The following is a 6255-nucleotide window of genomic DNA, read 5'->3' as shown; positions in this document are numbered from 1 at the left end:
AAGCATGTGTGCATGTGGACCACCAGTAGAAACACATGCTGCTGGCTATGGGCACACCTACAGGACCATTGGTTGCTTTTTCAGTTTTGTTTTTGGGGGTTTTTTGAGTTACAGACTAACACAGCTACCCCCTCTGAGACTGCTAATCAGCTGGGCATCATTTAATCTCTTCTGGGTGGCTGCCCAAGCCCTCAGTTGCCAGGGAACACTGCTCAGAACTGGGCAGGATGGTTCAGTAAAGAGAGTTGCTGCCCTTCAGTGACTGCGATCTCCTTGAAGATAGATGTTGGCAATTGACATGTGCCAGGTAAAACAAGACCAGTTGCTTGAATTTGAAGATCAAAAGAAAACCAAAAAATGGTTTACTGTATTTGTGTTTTCTGGGAGAAGCTTGTTAGGCAAAAACACATGGTCTGCAAAAGATGACTGAGAAGGTAACTGAACTAGAAGGAGCCAGGAAGTTAAGGAGGACTTTGTAGTAGTGTGGGTGGGTGGGCGGGGGGGTGTTAGGAGAAAGGGCTTTAGATTAGGGAGTTCAGTAGTGGGCATTTCTTCAGGGACAGAGAAATAGGTCAAGGCCAGGGCACCCAAAATAGAGTGCTCCTGCTCCAGAACATAGTTACCGCTGGACTCTGAAGAGAGGGATATGCTGCAATCCTTTACAGGCTCGGGATAAGAGGTTCTGGATTGCAGATTCTGTGCATTTGTCTACAGCAGGGAGGATGAGTCATTGGTACTGGAGAGAACAGGAGCCGTAAGCGCACACAAACAGACAGATCCTGTAACCTCTTGGTTTGAGCACTCATGGGTGGGGGGGGGGAGAGGGAAGGGGAGATGCCTGAGATCCCTTCTCACTACCCCAGTATTGTTTTAATTAGTTATCCACAGTGAACAACTTCAACAGAAATGCCTGAGGGAGACCCACATCTGACTATCGCAAAACGTGGAAAATCCCTGATCAGGTGGGAGGCATACTTGAACTAGGTGAGTGCTTCAACCATTGGGCTAAAAGTTATGAGGAAGCCCCTCTTGTTTTTCCCTCCCCACCCTCCTCAACAGGCAGCTGAATAGCTATCTTCTCCCAGTTTATTAATCACTCTGGGACTTGGATGACAGTTGCCTGGGTGGGTGACTGGAATCAGGCATAAGTGCACATGCAGAACCATATGCACCTAGAAACTTTTAATGCAAAAACATAAGTGCCAAGTGAATTTAGGCACCTATAGGGATCAGCAGGAGCTTTGTGCAAAATGGGATTTAGGCACCTAACACAGGCCCTAGCCACTTACTTTGGTGTATAAGTGGGAGCTGAGCTTTTTAGAAAATCTTGCCCAATATGAAGATAATATCTGCTGAACCAGGTTTATGTGCCTGTGCCTTCTAATTATTTTATAGGCAAGCACAGTTCCCAGAAAATTTCCTGCATGCCCACATTGATTAAGAAAAAGGAAAGATTTTCGTTTTGAGAAGTCCAGATATTAAACCCTAGTACTCAGGATTGCCACCAATTTATAAATCTCAATCTTCATAATTACCGATCTCAACACTATGTTCTGCTATTTTAATGTCTAAAGTTCAGCAAACCACTATTGCATGTTGGAGTCTGTTTACCTTCCTATTGGGAATACCTGAAGCTGCACTACTTGTTTCCATGCAAACTGTTTTGTATTGTCTATTCCCCAAACACCTAGCCAATACCTCTATCTGTTTACATGTCTATCCTGAACTCTCCCATCCTCCTCCAACCAGGGAAAGCGCTTTGGCAAAGCACTTAAGTATATTCCTAATTTTAAGAACATCTGTTCTTCATCCTTACTTAGCAAAGCACTTGAGCATAGATTTAGTTAAGTGTAATCCGATTTGATTATTTACCTGTGGCTCTCAAAGTGTTTTATGATTGGGAGTACGCAGGAGACACTCCTCTCAGTCTCCTGGTTTTTAAAATAGAGATCTTCTTGGGATGTGTGTGTGTGTGTGGGGGGGAGATACAGAGAAAATTGTGGGGAGAACCCAGACACAATATATATCCCCAGACTGCCCACACTGTGATCAGATGACAGGCACCAGAGTCAAGTTGCAAAAGTTTATTAATAAGAACTTATTCAATATTTGGATTGGCTCTGGAGAGTGAGCCAGTGTTGGCTTGTAGAGAAACTGCTCAGCATCAGAACTTGAATTGTTGAAGATTATGCTACTCTTGTCTCACAACTGTGTAGCTTGGCTCACAAGAAGTGCCACAGAGTGGCCAGAAAGACTTCTCTCCTGCTGTAGCTTGTAGCCCAGAGAGAAGTGCACTGGCGTACGTACTGGGACTAGGAGTGGTGGGGGCACTGCCACACCCTATAGTTTGAAGTGGCTTCCTTTATATACAAGGTTTACAGTTTGGTTCAATATCGCTCAGCCAGGGGCACCAACAGGACTGGCAGGCCCCTGGGCAATGTGGGCTGGGCCCAGCTCCATGCTCCTGGAAGGGGCAGGACCTCGGGTGGAAAGGGCAGGGCCTTGAGCAGAAGGGGTGGGGCAGCCAGCGCTCAGTGCTGCCTGGACCACTGTGGTGCTCCCTCCTGTTGGCCCTAAGAGTGGGCAGTGCATCACCCAGCACACAGGAGCGGATTCAAAAGGGCCCGGGGCTCCGGCTGCTACTGTGCCCAGGGCCCTTTGGAATTGCTGAGTCCCAGGGCAACTGTCCTCTTTGCCAATCTTCTCCCCTCCCCTTCCTTGTCAGGGGGGCCTGCTCTCAGGAGCCCTGCTATACACATTGTTCCAGCGCCATTGTGCACTAGGTTAGGCTCCACCAGGAGTTCATGCTGCTTTTACCTGTCCTGTACATTTCCAGGCAACCTGGAATCAACCAAGGTCTCATATGCCTGTTCCGCAGGACAGGCACCTATCACGCCCCATTTTATATGAGAGGACAGTGAGTCACATCAGCTAAAGGTGAGACTAGAATTCAGTAAAAACCATGTCTCATTCACCGAACCATACTGCTCCTGGAAATGTAGGCACTAATCCTGTCTTTAGTTGCCGGCAGCCTGGGAGACATGGCTGAATTTCCCTGGGCAATTGTCACACCTGTGCAGTGTACTGCCCCCATATAGGAAGAAGAGAATATGCCCTTGTGCTTAGGATCACAGCCTGGGATTGAGCAGTAAAGGGGATCTAGCCTATGCAGTACTACACCCTGGCAACGTGGTGGCAGCAAAAAGCCATGTGGTAAGGGGCAAGGGTGGGCAGGAAGCAGCTATGAAGAAAATCAGATGATTCAGTTTGCCATTGTGGGCTGTATTGCCCAGATGGGTGTATTCCTAGTATCAGACTATTTGCCATATGTATTAACAGCCAGAAAATCCTCTGGCAACTGGGTTGCATATTTTTGTGCCCTTGCTGAATAAAGAATCTAGTGCAGGGGTGGGCAAGATATGGCCCACAGGCTGGATCTGGCCCACCAAGCCAAGCCGTTTGGTTTGGCCTGCTGCCACCCTGCTACACCCCCAGATCAACTGACACCTGGGGTTAGGGGAGTGCACAAAGTCATTCGCTGTTCAAAATGGGTGGCGGTTCCCTCTAGGTGTTGTGCACTCCTGGGAGGGCAGGGGTGAGAGACTTCACACACTCCAACCCCTAGGCCCCAATTGTCCTGGGGCCAGGGGAGTGTGAAAAGTCTCCTTCCCCCACCAGGGGCATGTGGTACCTAGAGGCCTTCAACCTTTTCTACATGAGGCCCCACCCCTTCCAAGGGCAGAATTGGCTCATGGTCACTACCCCCAATCTGTGAAGTGGTCCCCCTGCAAAGATTATTGCCCACCCCTGACCTAGCATAATCTTCCTGCCTACTTGATTACTTGAGCAGAGCCAAACCCAGCCTCAGCATCTCCTTCACCCAGCTCCTTCCTGGCATTCCCTCTGGTGTTCTCTGTGCATATTGCACTTACTCCTGTTTTACTAGTTCTCCAGGGAACAGCAGTCTGAAGGTGAGGAATAATATCCCAAGCTCTCTTGAATGAGGAATGTGTCTCTCTGAAAACTCAGGGCATATCCCCAATCTCACATAATGTTCCCACTGAGGTTGTTAACATCGATGTACAGGAGACAGGCTGACTGTCAACAGCTCCACAGTTGCTGGTTGTAATTGTGATCTCCATTCCCAGGACATATACTCTATTTCTTGCTTCCTCATCCAGCCCATAAAAGCAGGTTGCCCCAAGAACAAGGAGCAGGGAGTCCCATTGTGTGTGTAATGTGCCCAGAACAAGGGGCACATTAAAATCCAGATCGGCAAAGGCAGCTCATTTAATTTGTTTTTAGACACTACTACATTTAAAGCATGGAAAAAATGGCTCATTTGTAATGGAGAGTAGAAAGCCCTGCTGTGTGCGCATCATGACAAGAGATCAGCCTGCCTTACTGGATCCTAGGGGGTGCCTCTTGGCACACAGAGAAGGATCTGCTCCAGCACCTTATTTCCTGCTTCTTTCTCACCCTCTTTACCTGTGCCCAGGTGCCTGTATCCAGGGACGTAGGGTGACCAAAGGCAAGTACTTACTCTAATCCAGACAGGTGCCTCTTTAAATAAATAAGAAAGATGCTGAAAGACCATCTGATAGCCAGAGTCAAAACGTCTACCAGGTTCAAGCGGGGAACTGGCTTGTTCTCTGCTCTCATCCTCGTCTTGGTCTCAGCCTTGTGCCGATTTGCAGGAAATCATAGGTCCAGATTGCTGATTGTGGGCTTTTTACTATTGATTTTATTATTAAGTGTGGACAAATTTGTACCAAAAAATCAGAGGTGGGAGGCCAAAGGAGCTGGCGCCACAAATGAGCTCACTTCCCCTTCTCCCATAGGCCCCCCGGTAATACATGTGCTACATTTATACCCTAAAAACCTATACACCTGTCTCCTCTGAACTTGCAGCCATAGATTCCAAGGCCCTTGTGATCATCTAGTCTGACCTTCTGTATAATACAGGGCAGAGAACTTGTCCCAAATAATTCCTAGAGAATATCTCACGCTTGTTATATTTACTCCTTAAAACACAAGAATTAGGGGTCACCTAATGAATTAATAGGCAGCATGTTCAAAATGAACAAAAAGAAGTATTTCTTCACACAACAGTCAACCTGTGGCAAACTCTCTGCCAGAGGACATTGCGAAGGCCAAGACTATAACAAGGGTCAAAAAAAGAGCTAGATAAATTCACGGAGGAGAGATCCACCAATGTCTATGGGCCAGGATAGGCAGGGATGGTGCTCCTACCCTCTGTTTGCTAGAAGCTGAGGGGGACAGCATGGGGTGGATCACTTGCCTGTTCTGTTCATTCTCCCTGGGGCACCTGGCATTGGCTTCTGTCGGTAGACAGGATTCTGGGCTAGATGGACCTTCAGTCTGACCCAGTACGGCCGTTCTTACATGCTAGTTAAGATGGTAATGACAAATGGAATTGACTCGCACAGAAAAGGAAATTAGCTTATTGCTTCTTCTCCTAGAGCAGCTGTGCCTCATGTGGTTTTCTGGTAGCATAGGTATTGTTTAGAAGCACTGAGAAGCCTGAGACACAGCTGTCAAAGCCAGTCCTGCCTGCCCAGAACTCCTGGAAGCCTGCTCAGTATAATTTCTTCCCTTGAGACCTTCTAGCAGACAGAGACTCATTGGGAGCTGGGGTAGCAATCCAGACACACTCTCCTCTCTGTGGTTTCAGGATGGTCTTACTTGTGATGTCTGTCCATGCCTTGTTTCTCCTACTGCTGCTGCTTCACTCAGGTGAGTGGATGAGGGTAGAGATAAGGGTGTTTTGTGTTCTCGAGTTCAGAAGAAATGCTGACGAGGCTTTTATGCATCTGTCTGAATATTCAACTATTGAAACATACAGAGACACTTATTTCAATGTGCATTTGAATGATCATATCCAGATTTGGAGGGAAAAGGAAATTATCTTTGTAGAAATTTAGAATCACAGATGTTAGTAAGGTGGACCTATTAAGTCACATCTAGTCCATCCCCATCTGGGCACCAGCTCAGGATTATGCCCTGAATATTTTTTCAGTGCTTTGTCCAGTCTAGTTTTAAATTGTAACAAGGAAAGGGTCTTCCACCCATTTTCCAGAGCAACTATTCTATAGCTCCAGTCATCTCACTTTCACAAAGCATTTCCTGAGATAGTGAATGAAATTAAACATAGGGAATTTAGACTTTCTCCTAGTTACACCATTGTGCGTCACTAGAGATGATTCCCCCCTCCTCCTATCACAGTAGGTTGCT

Source organism: Pelodiscus sinensis, chromosome 1, assembly GCF_049634645.1.
Source record: "Pelodiscus sinensis isolate JC-2024 chromosome 1, ASM4963464v1, whole genome shotgun sequence".
NCBI lineage: Eukaryota > Metazoa > Chordata > Testudines > Trionychidae > Pelodiscus > Pelodiscus sinensis.
The sequence above is the reverse complement of the archived record's forward strand: the minus strand, read 5'-3'. Positions refer to the sequence as shown.